This window comes from Schistocerca piceifrons, chromosome X, assembly GCF_021461385.2.
Source record: "Schistocerca piceifrons isolate TAMUIC-IGC-003096 chromosome X, iqSchPice1.1, whole genome shotgun sequence".
NCBI lineage: Eukaryota > Metazoa > Arthropoda > Insecta > Orthoptera > Acrididae > Schistocerca > Schistocerca piceifrons.
In genome coordinates, this window is record NC_060149.1 from 744,272,583 (window position 1) to 744,297,523 (window position 24,941).

Consider the following 24,941-nt stretch of genomic DNA (forward strand, 5'->3'; position numbering starts at 1 on the left):
CTCTTACGCTGATGTGAAGTGATATGAAGTGATACGAAGTGCCTGGCAGTATGTGGCAGCATAATGTACCTAATATGAAAAACGTATGTTTTTGGGGGCGTCCGAATACTTTTGATCACATAGTGTATGACAGTTCACGCTCACTCAGTCTGAGTTGAGCTGCGCGCCGCCGTGTATAGTGGTTCAAGTTGGGGCGCTGCAGTCTTGAGTTAAGATTACAAGTGCCGCATTTATCGTGCTGTACCGTCATCTAAAAAAGAGATGTTGTCAGTGGTTAAGACCAGTGTTATAAGTATGGAAATGTGCGGTGGAAATAATCATTTCGTTGTACTACATCTTGGCAAGGCACAACAGTTTGATTTTTTTGTCAAATGTCGTTCAAAGACTTAACATCTGTTGTATATGAACCACGAATTATGGACACAGGTTGCACAACAGCAGTGTCAAGCAATCTTTTTGGCAACAGCAGATTCTTTTATAAGTTTCATGTACCTATTCAAGCTATCCAAAATACACTACTGGCCATTAAAATTGCTACACCAAGGAGAAATGCAGACGATAAACGGGCATTCATTGGACAAATATATTTCACTAGAACTGGCATGTGATTGCATTTTCACGCAATTTGGGCGCATAGACCCTGAGAAATCAGTACCCAGAACAACCCCTTCTGGCCGTAATAACGGCCTTCATACGCCTGGGCTTTAAGTCAAACAGAGCTTGGATGACGTGTGCAGGTACAGCTGCCCATGCAGCTTCAACACGATACCACAGTTCATCAAGAGTAGTGACTGGCGTATTGTGACGAGCCAGTTGCTCGGCCACCATTGACCAGACGTTTTCAATTGGTGAGAGATATGGAGAATGTGCTAGCCAGGGCAGCAGTCGAACATTTTCTGTATCCAGAAAGGCCCGTACAGGACTTGCAATATGCGGTCGTGCAATATCCTGCTGAAATGTAGCGTTTCACAGGGATCGAATGAAGGGTGGAGCCACGGGTCGTAACATCTGAAATGTAACGTCCACTGCTCAAAGTGCCGTCAATGCGAACAAGAGGTGACCGAGACGTGTAACCAATGGCACCCCATACCATCACGCTGGGTGATACGCCAGTATGGCGATGACGAATACACGCTTCCAATGTGCGTTCACCGCGATGTCGCCAAACACGGATGCGACCGTAATGATGCTGTAAACAGAACCTGGATTCATCCGAAAAAATGACGTTTTGCCATTCGTGCACCCAGGTTCGTCGTTGAGTACACCATAGCAGGCGCTCCTGTCTGTGATGCAGCGTCAGGGGTAACCGCAGCCATGGTCTCCGAGCTGATAGTCCATGCTGCTGCAAACGTCGTCGAACTGTTCGTGCAGATGGTTATTGTCTTGCAAATGTCCCCATCTGTTGACTCGGGGATCGAGACGTGGCTGCACGATCCGTTACAGCCATGCGGATAAGATGCCTGTCATCTCGACTGCTAGTGATACGAGGTCGTTGGGATCCAGCACGGCGTTCCGTATTACCCTCCTGAACCCACCGATTCCATATTCTGCTAACAGTCATTGGATTTCGACCAACGCGAGCAACAATGTCGCGATACGATAAACCGCAATCGCGATAGGCTACAATCCGACCTTTATCAAAGTCGGATACGTGATGGTACGCATTTCTCCTCCTTACACGAGGCATCACAACAACGTTTCACCAGGCAACGCCGGTCAACTGCTGTTTGTGTATGAGAAATCGGTTGAAAACTTTCCTAATGTCAGCACGTTGTAGGTATCGCCACTGGCGCCAACCTTGTGTGAATGCTCTGAAAAGCTAATCATTTGCATATCACAGCATCTTTTTCCTGTAGGTTAAATTTCGCGTCTGTAGCACGTCATCTTCGAGGTGTAGCAATTTTAATGGCCAGTAGTGTATATCAGCTATTGTCATCGAAGTATGCATATTGTTCTTCGACTCATCGGATTCGAATGTGACATCACTGGTGACCCACTCCGATTCATCACTTAGTTTTGTTTTTATGTGATATTTATTGCCCTTAGGATCCCAAAATTCCTGATTTCCTCTACAAAGAGCTATAAGTTATTCAGTTTCTTTACTGTTACATGCCATAATTAGTGAGAACACACTGAAGCATTGCGTATATAACCACTCACTGGGTAACTGCACCTGCGAACATTAAGCCATATAGGCAGTATGTGGTATGCTGTAACTTGTCAGACTGTACATTGCTTGGTGTCACAGAGCGATAGTCACTTGTCGATTTTCTCTGAGTCGTGTCCACACTGTGAGTCATCCTGAATACCGAGTCTGAGAATCCCATTTCGTGTAGAATTAAAATGCCTGGGAAATACTGCCCTGCAAGCAATGGATTCAAGATGCAATGCCACGAACTCATATGAGTTGCCGTACAGAAACAGCCTTGCGACAATGAGTCGCACCTTTGCGTCTCAGAGCGTACTAGGCTTTCGATTACTGCAGCGTACGCTTTTATTTTCTCCGTCTCTTTCTCAGACGTAAACATGGTGCTGTTAGTCTGGCCACATCTCCTCTTGCCTTTATCAGTTAATGTAGAGAGCTCAGTGTTAAACTACAAATCTAGAAGTCTCGGGTTCGATCCCCGGTCAGTCCTAGGATTTTTATCGCTCACTTATTACTTCTTTCCCTTCTGACAATGTTTGTTTATGTGAAAAATGCAGAGTTACACCGTTGTTCGGAATCCACGATAGACAGTAGTTTCGTCTATAGCCGGCTGGGTAAGTCAGTTCAAAAGACGGAGGAAGCATGGATATACTACCTCCAATAGGACCACGCGTAACAAACCACTGTGGTGTTGAAAACAGTCTTCGGACTGATGAAGGTTGACTTAACTTACATAGAGCAATTTTAACATTCGTGTTAAACTTACAATGAATAAAGTACAGCAAAAGCAATGCTGACACCCGTGTTAAGCTTACGATGAACAAAATATAGCAACACTATATTGACGGTTCTGAGATTACATCCAAGTGCAGCTGAATAAATGGCATGGGCAGTACGAAAATATGTTTACACTTCAGGCTACTTAAAGTGCTTCATAATAAATTGAGACGGGGACCGATGACCGTAGCAGTCTGGTCCCTTTACTCCCACAAACCAACCAACCAATAAATTGAGACGAAACGTTTACGGCAAAATATAAATTAAATTCATTCATTTGCACATAGACGTAAACCGGAAATCATCAACATCAGTTGCATTACGTCTTTTGCTATTAATGCTACATTCTCGTGATCTTTTTTTTCCAAAAATGCATTATGTTATGTTTCTTTCTCTTAAGTGCCCGCACTTAAGACAACTTTTCTTTCTTCCAGGATCCATGACCCCTGGAAAAAAATCGTACAAAGAAGCTTTTCTGCAGTTGGGTTTTACCACAATTGACAGAAGTACCGAAAAGTCCCTGTGAGTTCTGCGCAGTATAGTGCTAACAGTAGAGAGCATGAAATCATGCAAATTAAAAGATCACTTTGAAAGAAGTCATACAGAATTCGTCGGAAAAGACATTGAATCCTTCAAACGCAAAGAAGCTGCACTGAAAAGTGCATGCATGAATTAATAGGGCTACTTTTTTCAGTCGATAGAAGCATGTCTTGAAGCATCACACCAAATCGCTCTTCGAATCGCTGAAAACAAGAAACCTCGTACAATAGAAGAGGATCTCGTCACGCCTTGCTTACTAGATGCAGACAAGTTATTTCTGGTAGAGCAACATGTAGAAAAGATAAACAAGCAATCTCCTTCTAACAACATGGTTAAAAGTCGTATCGAGGACATGAATTTGGTTATTTTTTACACAGTACAGAACAAAATCAGATGAAGTAATTTCTTTGTACTGCAATTAGATGAATCGACTGACATTGCAGCTTGTTTGCAGCTGCTTTTCTATGTTCAATGCATAAAAGATGATGGCCCGAAAGAAGAGTACTTGTACTCGGAATCATTGGACATATTACACGCCGTGAGAATGTTTTTTGATCAGTAAAGAATTTTGTTGAAGGAAATAAGTTGCAGTGGTCGAAGTTTATGAGTGTATGCACAGACGGAGCACCTCCTATCTTGGGTGTTCGCCCTGCATTCCACAGATTGTTGAAAGAAGTTGCTCCAAATGCAACATTTAGCCACTACAGTATACTTCGCTATGCTTTGGCAGCGAAAACATTTCCACCTGATTTGTTGAATGAGCTCACTCAAATAGAAGATTGTAAACCACATCCGAGGTAGTTCAACAAAGACAAGAGTTCTCAAAGGGTTGTGCAAAGAGACTGGAGTGAAATTCGATGCGCTCTTGTTTCACACAGAAGTTCGATGGCTGTCACGTGGCAAGGTGCTGCATAGAATACTTGAGCTCCGACCACAAATTGCTTTGTTATTGAAAAGGGCGAGGATGGAAAAAGAGAAAGCTTTACATGCCAAAATAACAGATAATATATTTATTTCCAAAGTGGCATATCTTCCAGATTCCTTTGCGGTAATCAATACGCTTAAACTCGGCTTCCAAGGAAATATGACGAATATTTTAACGGCACAAGATAAAGTTGCCAGTTTTCTTCATAGGTTGGAGCTTCACCAACCCAGGGTTGAAGTTCAAGACACTTCGATGTTCTCAGAATTTACAGTAATACTCGATGCCTACAGTGAAAAATGCTCATTCATAAATGAAATAAGTCAGGACTTAACATCAACAATAAATTCTATTAGTAATTAACTTCCTGCACTGGAGAATCGACAAGTAAATGTCTGGGCTTTAAGGCCGTTTTCAGTGAAAGAAGGTATATTTTCAGACAGTGAGATTCGAGCAAAAGCAAAATTTCTTAGACTACAAGAAGACAATACACTGAAAATAGGTTTCTCCAAAACGGAACTGGCAACGTTTTGGAGAAAGCTGGGTGACTAGTATCCATTATTAACAGAAAAATAGGTGTGAAATTGGTTTTGCGGCTATGGTGGCAACGAAAACAAAATCAAAGAACCGATTGAACTTGGAACACGATTTACGATGTGCACTAGCTGAGGCCAAACTGAATATAAAAATGATTGTTAAAAATATGCAATACCAACCGTCTCATAGATTTTCTTTTTTCCTTGGTTTAGTAGAACACTTACAAAAACATGGCAACATTTTGTTGAACGTTAATAAAATGTTGTGTATTTACTCGTAATTTTAGTAATTAGAGCCAACGGCCTCGTCGCAGTGGTAACATGGATACCGTCAGATCACCGTAGTTAAGAGCTGATGGGCTGGGCTAGCACTTGGATGGGTGACCATCCAGTCTGCCGAACTCCGTTGGCAAACGAGGTCCACTCAGCCCTTGTGAGGCTAACTAGGGAGCCACTACATTGAGAAGTAGCAGCTCCTATCTCGAAAACCGACATACGACCAGGAGAGCAGTGTGCTAACCACATGCCCCTCCAATGGTCGGTACCATAGGGCCTTCATGGCCTGTTCGGGAGGAGTTAAGTTGGTTTTTTTGTTTTTTTTTTAAGAATTGGAACGTTCAAATTTTTTTTGGAGAAGCATGAATTAAGGATGGATCTGCCTTTTTGCAAGCATACAACCCGTTTTGTCTTACTACCCAGATATGTTTCATCACAACTGCGGCAGCCTCAGTGAGTTTTTTCCTTACATTTTTTCTTGCCAATTACACTGCTTGAGTCCTATGGCTGCCAATGGAAATCATCCACAAGTATAGATTAGTAAACCATGTCATCTTTGCTGAATTTGGATTGTTCTGAGCGTGTTTTATTGTTTTCGTGTATATGGACTGACTTTTCTCCTGCTCGTTTGTGAATAACAGCGTCTTGCTATCTTTTTTCCTCTCTCAAATTTAGTTAGACACTACACTCTGTTGGTGGTATTGGTTTCTACATCAGCTTATTCAGGGGTAGTTGTCTCAAAAAGATTGGGAACCACTGGGTTACGGCGACCGCTCATGTAAAGTGCGAAATCCGGTTTCTAATCCTGATCCGACACAAATTTTCATTGTCATTACCCCCTTATACAGCATATGCTTGGTCGCATTCGCAACTGCGAATACATTCCATTATTTCGTATAACGTTGCTTTGTTACAGATAATGTATTGTCTTCGAAAGGTCAACCTTTTTCATATAGTATTAGTGTAATTTGAGAGCCGTGCAGACCCATCGTTTTGCCACATTTAGTTCTTCAATGAAGGAAATGTGAAGTGACAAGTCCTTCACCTCAGATGCCGCACAGCGTGCAGATTTCGTAACACAATTACTTCAGTTAAGGCAAGGAAATGATGGAGTATCCGAGTGTTCCAAATAGAGAGAGAATGCGAGAGAGAGAGAGGGAGCGAGACGGCCGGCAAGTCAATCATGATTCAGGTAATGTTTGTAGGTGTTTTGTATCACGGCCATAAGTTCTTTATCGCTATGAAACCCATCTTATTCTCCACTATAATGATTACCAAAGAGACTGACCATTTCTTCGTAAAAATTACCATTGGAAACAACGGTTGAACGAGTACTCTGATAATTTAGGCCAAACGACTGTAGGTGTCATCTATTTGATACCAAGTAAAGAGTTCCGTCCTTTGGTTTTTACAGAACTGTTATTTGCGCGAGTATATAAAGGGGAAACCTTGTTAGCAACAATCTCGAAAAGTTTTTGTTTGACTTATTTGATTTTTTACACGGTGTTCTAATAAACATTCGGATGGACATAGACTACATTTATGTTTAAAAAAGAAAGACGTATGGGCTTTCCGTTAATTCACTACGAGAAAGAAAATACTGTGCTATGCTGTGAAAGTGGGTGGTTTCGTTTTCTTTCTCGCAGTTGGTTTTAATAGAAACCTGTATTTAATGAAAGCTAGATTGGTTTGCAATTATAATGCCATTACGCAATCTGAATCTTGTGAAACTTTGTAATGCTACACTTCACAGTTTAAAACTAGGGTCGATAATGTCATTGAAGCTACTATCCTCATAGATCCATGATCAGAAGAGGTCTCTCTCACACTCCGTGTATCAATGATCAAAATTGATTTATCCATTCAATTTAAGAGAAAACGACTCATTTCCGAATCCAAGCTATAATATGTCGTCGTTCCTGCGTCACAATCTGTACTCGTACACACATTACAGTACGTGGGAGGACATTTTCATCGAATACGATATTGCAATGCCTTGTTGTTCTGAATTACGGTGCACTGCAGCGCGGCGACTTCAGCCGTAATGATATACACACATGTTCAGAAAAAAAAACAGAATAACATGAACGACCAGAGACAGAAGGTTCATATTCGCAGGACATGTGCATTAGTAGGCTCTGCAGAAATGGTTAGCATTTGAACCATGTCAGACTGTGGGTTCAAGGTCAACATCGATATCGCGGCGCAACACCACCTGTCGGTAAAATGTGCCTGCGGCTCTCTTTGTCGCTATAAACAGAAGGTAATGGATCAGTGTGACTTGAGCAAACGTGCAGGGGGTCTCGCAGACGTATGCGGAAACCTTAATCTCAAATCAGAGAGTCTGAAAGAGGGAGCGTTATTGGCATGAGAGAATGTGATGCATCCATCCGAGAAATTACTACTCGTGAGGTACGCAGTGTTTCGTCAGTGCATTGGGTGCGTGCAGAATGGTTCACAGAAGGCCGTAGAACAACGCAAGATGGGTCAGGACACATCTGCATTCTCCTCAGCTCTGGCGCAACAGTGTAGCTGTGTGACACACCTTACACTATCAAGGGTGACAGTCCGTCGCCGTTTATTACGGTATGGGTTACGTGCGCGTCGTCCACTTCTCCGCCTACCTTTAGACGCCAATGTTGTGCAGAACGACGTCACTGGGGACAGGAATGGCATCGGATAGTGTTTTCGGACGAAACCATGTTCTGTTTGTTTGAAAATGATCACATTTGGTTCGCTGCAGGCAGGGGGAGCGGCATCAGAGTGACTGTATTTGCACATGACATGCAGCGCCAGCTCAAGACCTTATGGTGTGGGCTGCTATTGGCTTCAATGACAAATCACATTTGATGCGCGTCCAGGACACTGCGACCAGTGTGACCTACGTGAATGACATCCAGCGACCCGTAGCCACACCCTTTCTGCACAACACGAAAGACGCAATTTTTCAGCAAGACAATTCGCAACCACATCTTCCTGCATGAACACGTGCCTTCTTGCTGTCACAGGATGACAGACTTTTGCCCTGACCCTCCAGATCACCAGAATTGTCGCCAATCGAGAAGTGTGAGATATGGTGATATGACAGATGTAACGCTGTGACCCAATACCAACCACCACAGATGAACTTTGGAACCAGGTGAATGCAGCACGGATGGCTATACCACAGGACGTTATTCGCGCCTTATACGAGCCGATGCCATTACGCAGAGAGAAGTCATCGGGGCCCATGTCACATACTGTGTCTACTAGGCATCAGGACACATGCTGAACCGAGATGACTGAAATACTAATCATTTCGCAGGACATACTAATGGACATGACCTGTGAATATGAACATCGTGTCTCTAATGGTTCAACGTGTTCTTTTTGTTCTGAACATGAATGTACATTACATTTATTCGCAATTGCGAATATGGACAACCGCCACCTGCAGACTGGAACGACGACAATGAAAATTTGTGCTGGACCGGAACTCGAAATCGTATATCCTGCTTATCGCGTTCGGTCGCCTTACCATTTGCCTCTCCGTGCACTTCCATATGTGATCGTTTTTGAGTCACAAACTGTACTCGTACACACATTATGTAATTCCCGTATGGGGGAGGACATTTTAATTGAAAGTCTTAGCCGAGAGGTCTAAGGCGCTGCACTCATGGACTGTGCGGCTGGTGCCGGCGGAGGTTCGAGTCCTCCCTCGAGCATGAGTGTGTGTGTGTTTGTCCTTAGGATAATTTAGGTTAAGTAGTGTGTAAGCTTAGGGACTGATGACCTTAGCAGTTAAGTCCCATAAGATTTCTCACACACAAAAAAAAATTGAAAGTCGCTGCCTGGTACCATCGCATAAATACTACACTGCACTGTCTGTCGTGTTAAGAAGAACGATGCAATTTTCCTTCGGACATGCTTGCATGAATTATATAATGTGTGTCCGATTGCAGGTTGTGACGGAGGGGCGACAAAATATGGAAGTTTGGGTCAGGCTGTGAGTCATGTACGGATAGCCAAAGTGGTCTCAGGTGTGAAATGGTTCAAATGGCTCTGAGCACTATGCGACTTAACTTCTGAGGTCATCAGTCGCCTAGAACTTAGAACTACTTAAACCTAACTAACCTAAGGACATCACACACATCCATGCCCGAGGCAGGATTCGAACCTGCGCCCGTAGCGGTCTCTCGGTTCCAGACTGTAGCGCCTAGAACCGCACGGCCACTCCGGCCGGCCTCAGGTGTCAGCTAGCATAAAGTGGGAAATCGTGTTTATGAGTCCCCGTCCGAGACATATTTTCATTGTCGTCATTCCCTTATACAACTGATGATTGTTCGTACGTATTTCATGTATTTCGTATCACATTGCGTTGTTACGCATACACTATTGTCTTTGAAAGGTCTACGTTTTTCATATAGCATTAGTGTATTTTCAGAGTTGTACAGGCCCATAGGTTTCCCACATTTTGTTCTTAAATGGAACAATTGTGGAGTCAAAAGCCCTTAAGCTCAAAGGCGGCCCTAAGTGTAAATTTCGTAACACAACTACTTCAGTTAAGGGTAGTAAACGATGGAGTATCGGAATGTTCCAAATAGAGATACATAGACAGATAGATAGACAGAGAGACAGAGGGGGTGGGGGGGGAGCTAAGTCGGTCACATTTCAGAAAATGTTTGTAGGTGTTTTTTACGATTGCCACAAGTTCTTTATAGCTATGGAACTCATTTTATTCTACAATATGATCATTACCACAAAGAGACTGACCATTTCTTCGTAAAAATTACCATTGATTTTGGAAACAACGGTTGTACAAGTACTTTGCTAATTGAAACAAAAATGTTCAAATGTGTGTGAAATCTAATGGGACTTAACAGCTAAGGTCATCAGTCCCTAAGCTTACACACTACTTAACCTGTCCTTTGGTTTTTACAGAACCATTATCTGTGAGGGTGGGGGGGGGGGGGGGGACGTTGTTAGCAGTAATCTCGAAAAGTTTTCGTTCGATTTACTTCCGATTTTATACGATACTCAAATAAACATTCGATGGACATAGACTACATCTTAAAAAAAATGCAAGCTTTCTATTAAAACTCACTGCGCGGAAAAAAATGCTGTCCTATGCTGTGAAAGTGGGAGATTTCGTTTTCTTTCTGGTAGTTGGTTTTAACAGAAACTTGTATGGAATGGAGATTGGATCAGTTTACTATTATAAACCCATTACGTCTGAATCGTTCGAAACTTTGTAATGCTACACGTTCAAAGATTAAAACTAGGAGAGATAATGTCACTGAAATTACTATCCTCTCCAGGGGAAGGAAGCCAGTGTGCACTCCGTGTGCATTCTGGGGGGAGCCATTCCGGATATGGAAAGGGTGCTTCCGGATGCCATGAAAAGTACAGGGTGCAGCCAACTGCAGGTGGTGGCTCATGTCGGTACCAATGACGTGTGTCGTTTTGGATCGGAGGAGATTCTCTTTGGTTTTGGGCGGTTAGCGGAAATGGTAAAGACTGCCAGTCTTGGCTTGCGAGATTAAGGCGGAGCTCACCATCTGCAGCATCGTCGATAGAATCGACTGCGGTCCTTTGGTGCAGAGCCGAATGGAGGGTCTGAATAAGAGGTTCAGGCGGTTCTGTGATCGTGTAGGCTGCAGATTCCTTGACTTGGCCATCGGGTGGTGGGTTTCCGGGTTCCGCTTAATAGGTCAGGAGTCCACACAGGAGGCGGCTATACGGGTAGCGGGGGCTGTCTGGAAGGGACGGGGCGGTTTTTTAGGTCTCAGGGAACCACAGAAGGGAAGTCCGTCTAAAAGTGGGCAGGTAAATCACAGTAAGGTAGTTGTAGAAACGATTGGTATTGTAGTTGTAAATTGTCGTAGCTGTGTTGGGAAAGAACCAGAGCTCCAAGCCCTAATAGAAAGCACTAAAGCTCAAATATTTGTAGGTACAGAGAGCTGGCTAAAGCCGGAAATAAGTTCAGCCGAATTTTTTTCAAACGATCTAACAGTGTTCAGAAAGGATAGATTAAATACAGTTGGTGGAGGAGTATTTATTGCTGTCATAGGTAATTTGCCTTCCAGTGAAATTGAAGTAGATAGTTCGTGTGAAATAGTATGGGTAAAGGTTATACCTGACAATCGGACTAAACTATTAATTGCATCGTTTTACCGACCCCCCGTCTCAGAAGATTTAGTTGCTGAACAGTTCAAAGAAAAGTTGAGTCTCATTTCAAATAAGTACCCCGCTTATACAATTATAGTCGGTGGTGACTTTAATCTACCCTCGATATGCTGGAAAAATTATACGTTTAAAGCCGGCGGCAGGCATAAAACATCATCCGAAATTGTACTCAATCCTTTCTCAGAAAATTATTTTGAACAATTTGTTCATGAGCCCACTCGAAGCGTAAATGGTTGCGAAAGCATACTTGACCTATTAGCAACAAATAATCCTGGACAAATAGTGAGTATTGTGACGAATACAGGGATTAGCGACAACAATGCAGTTGCTGCTAGGCTGAATACCGTAACATCTACAACCATCAAAAAGAAACACAACGTATATCTATTTAAAAAAGCTGATAAAAATGCTCTTAACGCCATTTTAAGAGACAGTCTTCACTCCTTCCGATCTGATCATGTAAGTGTAGAAAAGTTGTGGAATGTTTTCAGAGAGATAGTATCGACAACAATTGAGCTATATACACCACATAAACTAATAAGTTATGGTACTGATTCCACATGGTACACAAAACGGATCAGATCGTTGTTGCAGAAGCAACGAAAAAACCATGACAAATTTAAAAGAACGCAAAATCCCCAACATTGACAAAGTTTTACAGAAGTTCGAAATATGACGCGTACTTCAATGCGAGATGCTTTTAATAATTTCCACAACAAAATTCTGTCTCGAAATCTGGCAGAAAACCCAAAGAGATTCTGGTCATACATAAAGCACACCAGTGGCAGGCCGCAATCAATACCTTCACTGCGCGATAACCACGGTGAAGTCACTGATGACAGTGCCACTAAAGCACATTTATTAAACACGGTTTTCCGAAACTCCTTCGCCAAAGAAGACGAAGTAGGTCTTCCTGAATTCAAATCAAGAACAACTGCCAAGATGAGAAACATAGACGTAGATATCCTCGGAGTAACGAAGCAGGTTAAATCACTTAATAAAGGCAAGGCCTCCGGTCCAGATTGTATACCAGTCAGGTTCCTCTCAGAGTATGCTGATAAAATAGCTCCATATTTAGCAATTATATACAACCACTCGCTCACAGAAAGATCCGTACCTAAAGACTGGAAAATTGCTCAAGTCACACCAATACCCATAAAGGGAAGTGTAGGAGTAATCCGCTGAATTACAGGCCTATATCACTAACGTTGATTTGCAGTAGGGTTTTGGAACATATACTGCATTCGAACATTATGAAGTACCTCGAAGAAAACGATTCATTGACACATAGTCAGTACGGTTTCAGAAAATATCGTTCTTGTGAAACGCAACTAGCTCTTTATGCTCATGAAGTAATAAGTGGTATCAACGGGGAATGTCAAATTAATTCCATATTTTTAGATTTCCAGAAGGCTTTCGCCACCGTTCCTCACAAGCCTCCTCTAACCAAACTGCGTGCCTACGGAATATCGTCTCAGTTGCGCGACTGGATTCTTGATTTCCTGTCAGAAAGGTCACAGTTCGTAGTAATAGACGGAAAGTCATCGAGTAAAACAGAAGTAATACCCGCCTTCCCCAAGGAAGTGTTATAGGCCCTCTATTGTTCCTGATCTATATTACCGACATAGGAGACAATCTGAGTAGCCGTCTTAGATTGTTTGCAGATGATGCTCTCATTTACCGTCTTGTAAAGCCATCAGATGATCGACACGACTTGCAAAATGATTTAGATATCTGTATGGTGCAATTGACCCTGACTAAAGAAAAGTGTAAAGTTATTCACATAAGTACTAAAAGAAATCAGCTAAATTTCGATTACACGATAAGTCACATAGATCTGAAGGCTGTAAATTCAACTAAAAACTTAGGGCTTACAATTACAAATAACCTAAATTGGAACGATCACATAGATAATATTGTAGGTAGAGCAAACCAAAGACTGCGATTCATTGACAAACCACTTAGAAGGTGCAACAGGTCTACTAAAGAGACTGCTTGCACCACGCTTGTTAGCCCTATTCTGGAGTATTGCTGTGCGGTGTGGGATCCGCATCAGGTGGGACTGACGGATTACATCAAAAAAGTACAAAGAAGGGCAGCTCGTTTTGTATTATCGCGAAATAGGGGAGATTGTGTGACAGACATGATAAGTGAATTGGAGTGGCAATCATTAAAACAAAGGCGTTTTTCGTTGCGACGGGATCTTCTTATGAAATTTCAATCACCAGTTTTCTCCTCCGGTTGCGAAAACATTCTGTTGGCACCCACCCAAATAGGGAGAAATGATCATCACGGTAAAATAATATAAATTAGGGCTCGCACAGAAAAATTTAAGTGCTCGTTTTGCCCGCGCGCCGTTCGAGAGCGGAATTGTAGAGACAGCTTGAAGGTAGTTCGTTGAACCCTCTACCAGGCACTTTATTGTGAATAGCAGAGTAATCACGTAGATGTAGATCCTCATAGATCCATGATCGGGAGTGATCTGTCTCATAACCGGTATACCAATGATTAAAACCGATTTATCTATTCAGTTTAAGAGAATGAGCGTTTCTTGACACGACTCATAGCCGAACCCGAACTTTCATATGTCGTCGCTCGTGCGTCACAGCCTGCATTCGTACACACATCATGTAATTCCGATACTGGGGGAGGATATTTTAATTGAATCCGATATTGCAGTGCCTTTTTTATTCTGAATTACAATGCAAAGTTCCTCTGGACATCCATGCATGTGCAAAGTAACAGGCACTGCGGCGAATACGCCCTTCGGCGGGACGGGGTCGGTCGTCTGCGTTTTTGTCAAGGTTATCGTTCAGTCCACCTACCTCGATGGGATTCTTGCCGATGTCCCTTCACTCTGTGGTATCAGATACGTGATAGGCAGTGTAAAGCAGCGTTGATGAAATCACCACCAAATACCTACCACGCAGAGGCCGTGTAACTCTAGTTGAAAGTGAGTTCCTGAAAGTTCATGATTAAAAAATCGGGCGTTCTGGATCTTCAGTGTGAAAAGCGTTTAAAATCAGATAAACGATGCTTTCTATTCATATTGAAACATATGAAATGGCTATCAAGCCAGAATTTAATATTGTAAAACGTTATCATTCAAAGTTCTCTCTCTCTATAACAAATATTCACTCCAAAAGCAGCCAGAATTTTAGTAAGTCCAACCGACTACTTTTCACGTTCTACCAGTCACAGATCCACAACTATTCGCGAGTTAAACATTCGGTCGTTTCAGTCGTCTTCTTCGTAACAGGTGCTTGCCAAAATGTTCTGTACAGAGTGTTGTGTCTAGACAAGACAGCCTAGACACAATGAGAGGAAGCCGAAAGGCACGCGCTTAAACTCACGCAGGCAGGCGTGAGGTCTGAAACAGGATACGTAATGAATGCTATAAAGAGAAGTACGTAGCTTCTGGAATACTTAACTTTATTCCACATTTGTAGAACATCGCTCTTGATGATACATTAATAGAATCTCAATATCAATTGAATACGGCGCCTTGCTAGGTCGTAGCAAATGTAGCTGAAGGCTATGCTAACTATCGTCTCGGCAAATGAGAGCGTATTTGTCAGTGAACCGTTCCTTGCAAAGTCGGCTGTACAACTGGGGCGAGTGCTAGTAAGTCTCTCTAGACCTGCCGTGTGGTGGCGCTCGGTCTGCTATCACTGACAGTGGCGACACGCGGGTCCGGCGTAGACTAAGGGCCCGCGGCCGATTTAAAGGCTACCACCTAGCAAGTGTGGTGTCTGGCAGTGACACCACACAGAGCACGAAACACGCCACGCGGAGTTGTTACTACGACCAGAAAGTTCACACGCTCATACGTCTCACACTATTTAATTTAGAAACACCAAACCTTCATTAAGATGTTTGTACCTCCAGTCGCTTCAAACCGTCATGAAATATTTTACATGTATTCGAAAGTGCGAATATGGACAACCATTAAAGGCAGAAGGGTATGACGACAGTGGAAATTTGTGCTCGACCAGGACTCGTGCCCGGATTTTCCGCTTACAGCGAGCGGTCGTATTACCATTTTTTTCTTTTCGTTTTTTTCTTTCTGATTTATTTAGTTTTTCTTTTCAACATATGTAAATTTCACCAAATTATTTTTTAATTTCTGTTTGGAAACTTTGTCTCCATCTTTTTTTAGCTAGCCCTTGATCTTAGTCTACCGAACATATATCGACAGTTCCTCATGTTTTTATCCTGCAAAATACATCTCATGTAGCTGAGTTCCATGCAGTAAAAATCTAATGTGTTTCACTTATTGCACAAAGTCTTGCACCACCCCCATTCCCAGTACGCCTGAAGATAAACGTTGACTGTGTATATTGTATCACACACACAGCCCCTTTGACTGTTCAGAGATGTCAAAAAACCCGCCCAAAGATGTAAACAACCATGCATGAGCAGCGCCTATTTGACGGAGGGGTCCGACAGTCAATCAGTTCCACTCATCCCACCAGGAAGGAGGTACACAGCTAGTAATGTTGTCTGTAATTCAACCATGCCTAGACGGTCAATACCGCGATTAGATCGCGTCCGCATTTTTACTTTCTGCCAGGAAGGGCTCTCAACATGGGGAGTGTCCAGGTGTCTTAGAGCGAACCAAAGCGATGTTTTTCGGACATGGAGGAGATACAGAGAGACAGGAACTGTCGAGACATTCCTCGCTTAGGCCGCCCAAGGGCTACTTGTGCAGTGAACCGCTACATACGGATTATTGCTCGTAGGAAACCTGACAGCAACACCATCATCTTGAATAATGCTTTTCGTGCAACCACATGACGCCGTGTTACGACTCAAACAGTGCGCAATAGGCTTCAAAATGCTCAATTTCACTCCCGACGTCCAATCCGAGGTCCATCACTGCTACCACGACACTATGCAGCGCGGTACAGATGGGCCCAACAACATGCCGAATGGACCGCTCAGGATTATCATCACGTTCTCTTCGCCGATGAGTGTCGCATATGCCTGCAACCAGACGTTCGTCAGAGACCTGTTTGGAGGCAACCCGATCAGGCTGAACGCCTTAGACACACTGTCCAGCGAGTGCAGCAAGGTGGAGGTTCCCTGCTGTTTTGGGATGACATTATTTGTCGCAGACGTAGGCCGCTGGTGGTCATGGAAGGCGCCACAACGTCTGTACGATACGTGAATGCTATCCTCCGAACGACAGTGTAACCATATCGGCAGCATATTGGCTAGGCATTCGTCTTCATGGATGACAATTCGCGCCCCCATCGTGTACATCTTGTGAATGACTTCCTTCAGGATAACAACATCGCTCTACTAATGTGGCCAGCATGTTCTCCAGAAATGAACCCTATCGAACATGCCTGGGATAGAATGAAAAGGGCTGATTATGGACGATGTGACACACCAACAACTGTGAAGGATCTACGCCGAGTCGCCGTTGAGAAGTGGGACAATCTGGGCAAACAGGGCCTTGATGAACTTGTGGATAGTACGCCACGGCGAATAGAGGCATGCATCAATGCAGGAGGACGTGCTACTGGGTATTAGAGGTACCGCTGTGTACAGCAATCTGGACCACCACCTCTGAAGGTCTCGCTGCATGGTGGTACAACATGCCATGTGTGGTTTTCATGAGCAATAAAAAGGGCGGAAATGATGTTTATGTTGATCTCTATTCCAATTTTCTGTACAGGTTCCGGAACCCTCAGACCCGAGGTGATGCAAAATTTTTCTTGATGTGTGTACTTGTGTTGACAAAGCCTGCAAGCTTTCAGGTCTAAAAAACTGGAATAACTTAGCTTTTACGCTGGTTGGATGGCTGTCAATTAGTTGCAGAGATCTCTTTATAGATAAAGTAGTAGTTTTCGTCTGGATTTATGTATGAGCTTCCGGGATCTCTTTATAAACAATGTCGTAGCTTGTGTCTGGATTTCTGTAGGTACTCCCACTTCCATTTTATGATTATTATTGCTGTAGCAACTCTAAAAATTTCTCCTTGCACAATGTAGCGACAAACAGTTGTCATGTTAACTATTTTTTACTTCTTAAGCTGGGTAAAATTTGACACACACACGTCGCTTTTGAGAGAACTGCACAACTGATGATTTTAATTTTTTCTTTATGTTGAGATCTCTCATATGATGTAATTTGAGGGTGCCACAAATTCTGTCTAACACCTTTTTTCAGTTGGATGCTATTGTTCGACGGGGCCAGCCATAAAAAGTTACACCCAAGGCAGAATGGTGCTCTACGCGTTTGGCCCAAGCAATCTGAACGTTTTTGAGACCGTTAAGATTTAAAAATGCGCTCTTCGCCTCATTAACATTTGCACGCGTTGCGTTGCAGTATAGCAGTAAATTTTCTATTATACGCACTGCGTCATCGTTGCTTCTTATTATCAAACAAGCGTCGTCAGGGTACGCGTTAAAAACTTCCTTAGGATCTGAGACTGATATGCCATCTATTGCGTCATTTAAAGGTCTCATAAGAGGTCCAAGTGCTACAACGTACAGCATCACTGGTAACTGACCCCCCTGCGAGACTCTATTTCCAATCAGAATGTCCTTAGTATACTGTCCATTCAGTGATACCTTTGATTTGATACCTGTTAAACTGTTAGCTAACACATTCGCTTTAGTATTAGTTAATCCCATGTACTTCAAGGTTTGGAAAATGTATCCGTGGTTTACTCTGTTGAACGGCTTTGCAAAGTCTGTAAAAGCAAGACCGCCATATTCCGTTTAGGAAGATTACGACCATGTCCCTGTATTCACTTACCGTCTTGAATATGCTACACCCTGGAAGACAAGTTTGATGGCATCCAATGATCTTTTCTAAGACTGGACTTAGTCTCTCCTTGACAACTGTCGCTGCTTTTTTTGTTTTTTTTTTTTTTTTTTTTTTTGTTGTGATCTGAGTTCATTAGGGTGATAGGTCTCATTTTAGTTATATCCTTTATTTCTGTGTTCCTTCTTTTTAGAAGAAGCACAGTGACACTCTGCTTAAAGCCTATATTGGGACAGCTTCTCCTTTCAAGACTTCGTTTATAATTTCAGTAAATATTATTCCTGTTGTATGCCAATATGTTCTATAAAATTCTAATGGCAACCTATCAGGGCCTGGTGACTTTTTAGAAGGTGATGACTTCTATATATCTAAAACTTCTTCTGCGGTTATTTCCGCCGTCATATTTAGGTTACCCTCTTCTGTTATTGTGTCTTCAACTCCAGATATGGATAAAAAATCTCTCACCACATTGTCCTAAACCTGCTTTTGACTGTAGAGTGTATCACAAATTCGAAAAGGCTCATTCATGATAGCTTTTTCACCTGTCAGAACTCTCGTGTCCTCCGCTAGGAGGTACTCAATAAAATTTCTTCTCCTTTGTTGTTCATATCGTATGAGATGATATATTGAGATATTTTCGTCTTCTATAACGGTTTTGTGTGTGTGAATTTATTTTTAAGTCCTCTAGCTTTGATCTCTTGATATTTATAAGCTTGGCTCTGGTCTGTTAATATGCATTAAAATATCTTGTGACATTGGTTGCTCGTAGAGGTTTGCGTATACGAGAGTAAAATGGAATTCGGTTGTGTTTCTCAACCACCTCGCTCTCCCTTTAGATATTCCTAAAAGTTGTATTAAAATTTTTACATCTATGGCGCTTCTCGACTCTAAAAAACAGACATCTGTAATTTCAATTCCTTCCCTGGCAAGGATAACTGTCCCAGAGTTGTGCTCATGAGCTATGTTTAAAATTTTATTGTAGCCAACTACATACAGACCCCTAATACTGACTTCTTTCAAAAACACTATATTGGTGTCTGACTAACAAAAAAGAAGTTTTAAGGAGAGCTGCTTTAATTGCATTTTGTATTTCATTTATATTCAAAGTACTCACATTATAAGTTTGTTCCATCAAGATGTGTTATTCATCTGAAGTCGAAGCTTTCATGAAGATCACTGCATTTTTCCTTTCATTTCTTCTTCCGTTTTCCTTCTTTCTACAGCATTTGCCACTCTTTTAATAAAAAATATCTTCGTGTTGTATAGAGTTGTCGTCTATATCTTCGTCTGTTCGTTCCTCTCCATCGTCTGCCCAGTCTAATCTTGTCTCTGACTTACTTTGACTAAGTAGCGGTTCGTCTCCTGTTTCTCCAGTTTTGTTTCCGATCTCGTTATGTGACGATTGTTGTCCATTTTCAGAATTCATCAGACTTTTGCTTCCTGCAGGACACTCATTGGCATTTTCTGTTGTAGAGTCTTCCATTTTCTTGTCTTGCTCCGGTATGGACCTGAGTTTGTCTCTTAAAGAAGAGGCCAAACTCTCTGCGGCTTCGTGTGCCAGTCTCCGCTTTTTGGCGTTCCTTTTTCTCCTTGAGGATCCCGTAGGAGACAAGTCAGACGATTTTTCTGTTGAGTTGATGGGGGAATCCTCAGTCGACGTGTGTTCCTTCTTTTTATCAGAATTTCTTTTGGGGGTGTCATTGTGAAGTTCGATGTTTGGTTCTTTCACAGTTACATTTGTAACTTTAGATTGTTTGCCTGTATCTTCTTTCTGTACACTTTGGTGTCCTTCTCAACTGGCTTTTTCCACTTCTCTTTTTTTTGGCCCCCTTTACGTTTGTTCTTCATTTAACTCTGTACGTGGGTCTGGCGTACCTTCAATATCCATTGCTGACCTATCTGAAATCATCAGCTCTTCGAGTTACAAAAGCGAAGAGCGCAGTGCGCTTTCAGTTTCTGTGGTGTTCAGTATTGTCTGCTGCATAGTTGACAGACTTCGTCATACCGGATAATTCATTTGTTTCCTCATTTGGAGGCCGCTTGTCAGATTTTCGATCGGTTTCACCTGGACTCGGTACTCTGTCGTTTCTGGGCACCGCCAGTGTCACTGAAGCCTCTCCCAGCCCTGCTGTTGACGGTAGTGCGGCGTGCGATCGATGCGGCGGCAGCGTAAGTTAACTTGAGGTTACGCGTCGGGCCAGGAATTGTAACCTCTGAAGTCGGCATCAGCGGGACGCGCCTTTTACTGCACTCATTCCGTATGGGCTCAGGGCAGTTACATAGAGCGCACGTTTGAGGTTGTCCGTCATACATAACAACTCGATAGCCACACACCCTCATACAGAATGTTACAAAAAGGTACGGCCAAACTTTCAGGAAACATTCCTCACTCACAAATAAAGAAAAGATGTTATGTGGACATGTGTCCGGAAACGCTTAATTTCCATGTTAGAGCTCATTTTAGTTTCGTCAGTATGTACTGTACTTCCTCGATTCACCGCCAGTTGGCCCAACTGAAGGAAGGTAATGTTGACTTCGATGCTTGTGTTGACATGGGACTCATTGCTCTACAGTACTAGCATCAAGTACATCAGTACGTAGCATCAACAGGTTAGTGTTCATCACGAACGTGGTTTTGCAGTCAGTGCAATGTTTACAAATGAGGAGTTGGCAGATGCCTATTTGATGTATGGATTAGCACGGGGCAATAGCCGTGGCGCGGTACGTTTGTATCGAGACAGATTTCCAGAACGAAGGTGTCCCGACAGGAAGACCTTCGAAGCAATTGATCGGCGTCTTAGGGAGCACGGAACATTCCAGCCTATGACTCGCGACTGGGGAAGACCTAGAATGACGAGGACACCTGCAATGGACGAGGCAATTCTTCGTGCAGTTGACGATAATCCTAATGTCAGCGTCAGAGAAGTTGCTGCTGTACAAGGTATCGTTGACCACGTCACTGTATGGAGAGTGCTACGGGAGAGCCAGTTGTTTCCGTACCATGTACAGCGTGTGCAGGCACTATCAGCAGTTGATTGGCCTCCATGGGTACTCTTCTGCGAGTGGTTCATCCAACAATGTGTCAATCCTCATTTCAGTGCAAATGTTCTCTTTACGGATGAGGCTTCATTCCAACTTGATCAAACTGTAAATTTTCACAATCAACATGTGTGAGCTGACGAGAATCCGCACGCAATTGTGCAATCACGTCATCAACACAGATTTTCTGTGAACGTTTGGGCAGGCATTGTTGCTGATGTCTTGATTGGGCCCCATGTTCTTCCACCTACGCTCAATGGAGCACGTTATCATGATTTCATACGGGATACACTACCTGTGCTGCTAGAACATGTGCCTTTACAAGTACGACACAACATGTGGTTCATGCACGATGGAGCTCCTGCACATTTCAGTCGAAGTGTTCGTACGCTTCTCAACAACAGATTCGGTGACCGTTGGGTTGGTAGAGGCGTACCAATTCCATGGCCTCCACGCTCTCCTGACCTCAACCCTCTTGACTTTCATTTATGGGGGCGTTTGAAAGCTCTTGTCTACGCAACCCCGGTACCAAATGTAGAGACTCTTCGTGCTCGTATTGTGGACGGCTGTGATACAATACGCCATTCTCCAGGGCTGCATCGGCGCTTCAGGGATTCCATGCGACGGAGGGTGGATGCATGTATCCTCGCTAACGGAGGACATTTTGAACATTTCCTGTAACAAAGTGTTTGAAGTCACGCTGGTACGTTCCGTTGCTGTGTGTTTCCATTCCATGATTAATGTGATTTGAAGAGAAGTAATAAAATGGGCTCTAACATGGAAAGTAAGCGTTTCCGGGCACATGTCCACATAACATATTTTCTTTCTTTGTGTGTGAGGAATGTTTCCTGAAAGTTTGGCCGTACCTTTTTGTAACACCCTGTATATGAAATTATGTTTCTCTGGAGTTCAATCTTAATTTGACGAATACCATTCAATAGAGGGAACATGTATGCCTCTGACCGTTTCTCTGCAATATTCGAAAGAAATCTTCCATAGGACCTAAGAACTTCAGTAATCTGTTTCGCTGGAACTTCAGAGGACAACTCAAACACCCTAACAGTTCATCTACCTAACCCTGCAATGCCAAACTATAATGTCACTCACAGAAGCATCTGAATTATTAAACTTTATAACACTACCACATTCGTCTACAATAGAAGAATATAAGTCTGGATTTTTCAAATTAACAAATGCAGCATTAGAACAAACAATGAGTGAACACCAACAACATCATCGCCTGAAATCTGTACTTTCTCCATGAAACACTGCTTAACCTTTCCTCAAGAGGTTGATCGCATTCATCCTGTCTTCAAAATCGGTTCAAGCAAGGCCACAATAAAAAATAAGCGGCTGAAAACAGACCTTATAAACAGCGACGCAGCCGCTGTTAACATCGAGACGCCAGCGATAATGCCACACATCAGCGATGCATCGAGGCTGCGATTCGTATGGGCCATTTGGCTATATGTGCACGACTCAAGGCGATCCAAACTTCCATATGTCGTTGTTCCTGAGTCACAAAGTAAACCCGTAAACACGTTATGTAATTCCAGTACAGGCGAGGAGATTTAATTGAAAGTCGCTACCTGGTATCGTCGGATAAATACGATATTGCACTGCCAGTTTTATTAACAAGAACGATTCAGTGTTGCTTCAAACATGCACTTACGAATTACATTATGTGCGTACGAGAAAAGATTTCGACAGAGGAACGACGACATATGAAAGTTTGAAATTTGAATTATATATTAATACCTTCAGCTGCTGACGAGCTTTGATATATATCGACGACGACAGGTGAAAATGTGTGGCCCGAACGGGACTCGAACCCGGGATCTCCTGCTTACATGGCAGACGCTCTATCCATCGGAGCCACCGAGGGCACAGAGGATAGTGCGACTGCAGGGATTATCTCGCGCTCGCCTCCCGCGAGACCCACATTCTCACCTTATATGTCCACACACTACATTCGTAGTGTGCCCCCCCCCCCCCCCACCCAACATACTAATTGCTCGTGGAAGACATTCTTACCAAGTCCCGTAAGAGTTCGGGTAATACGTTTCATTCCGCACAGAAGGAGGAGTTCACGGCCGGTATTGCCAGAACTATTTACGTATATGAAAGTTGGGGTGTGGCGGCGAGTCGTGAACGGATAACCAAAGCGCATGAGGCGACTGCTTGCTTAAAGAAGGAAATCCAGATTCGAATCTCCGACCGACATACATTTTCAGTGTCGCCGTTACCTTCTACAACTGATGGCTGTTCGTATCCGCAACGACGTATACATTTCATGTATTTCATATAACATCGCTTTGTTACGGATACAATATTGTCTTAGAAAGGTCAACTCTTTCATACAGCATTAGTGTATTTTGAGTCATGCATTTTGCCACATTTTGCTCTCGAATGGAACAAGTGTGAAGTCAAAAGCCCTAGAGCTCAGTGGCCGCCCAACGTGCAGATTTCGTCTCTCAAGTACTTCAGTTAAGACTAGGAAACAACGGAGCGTATGAATGTTCGAAATAGAGACAGACAGATAGAGATAGATAGAGAGTGAGGGGGGGGGGGGGGATGGAGGTAGGTGCGCGGGGGGAAGGGGGGCAAGCAATCCCTTTTCAGGAAATGCTTATAAGTGTTTTGTACCATTGCCATAAGTAGTTTATAGCTATGACACAACGGTTATACGAGTAATATGCTAATTAAAGTCAAACGACTGTAGACCTAATCTATTTGATACCCTGTAAACAATTCCGTCCTTCAGTTTTTACAGAACTATTATCTAGACGAATATATAAAGGCGAATTGTTGTTAGCAAAAATCTCGAAAACTTCTTGGTCGTTTTACTTCAGATTTTTACACGATTCTCTTATGAACATACCCATGGACATAGGCTACATATTTTGTGGAAAAATGTACAGCCTTTCTGTTGCAACTCACTGCGAGAAGGAAAACGCTGTGGTGTACTGTGAAAGTGGGCAGCTTTGTTTTCATTCTCGCAGCTGTTTTGAACAGAAGACCTGTTTATTATGAAAGTTGGCTTGGCTAATCGTTATAATACTACTATGCAATCTGAATCGTCTGAAACTATGTAATGCTACCCGTTCCCAGGTTAAAAAACTAGGCGAGGTAATGTCATTGAAGTTACTATCATAAATTCAGGATCGGGAGAGGTCTTGCTCATACCCCGTATACCAATGATCCCAATTGATTTATACATTCAATTTAAGCGAATCGAGATTTTAGAGCACGACTCACGAACAAACCGAAACTACCTTATATCGTCGTTCCTGCGTCACAACCTGTACTCGTTCACACATTATGTAATTCCCTACGGTGGAGGACATTTCAATTGAAAGTCGCTGCTAGTATCGTCACATAAAATCGCTTCCTTTCACCCAGTATATGAAACGGTCTGTATCCATATAAAGTAACTTCTGATCGGTGATATATGGACTCACTAACTCATATGAGAATCGGTATATGTGGAGTTTGGACAGATCCAGGACACACATGCCGAAATAGACAGGTTTCGTGGATCGCACTGAAACCTTCGCCATCTCCACAGCGACTAGTCCTTAAGAACGTGACGTTTCGCTTGAAATTTGGTCTTGCGATGTAATATTTTGTGGCATTACGACTCATACAGCGCTAAAGTAAATTAATTTTGCGATATTCTCTAACATTTTCCATTGTTTTTACGTAAACTGAATTCTACATTAATTTGTAAAATCTTTTTCGAAGTCAGGTTGCAAGAGCCCTT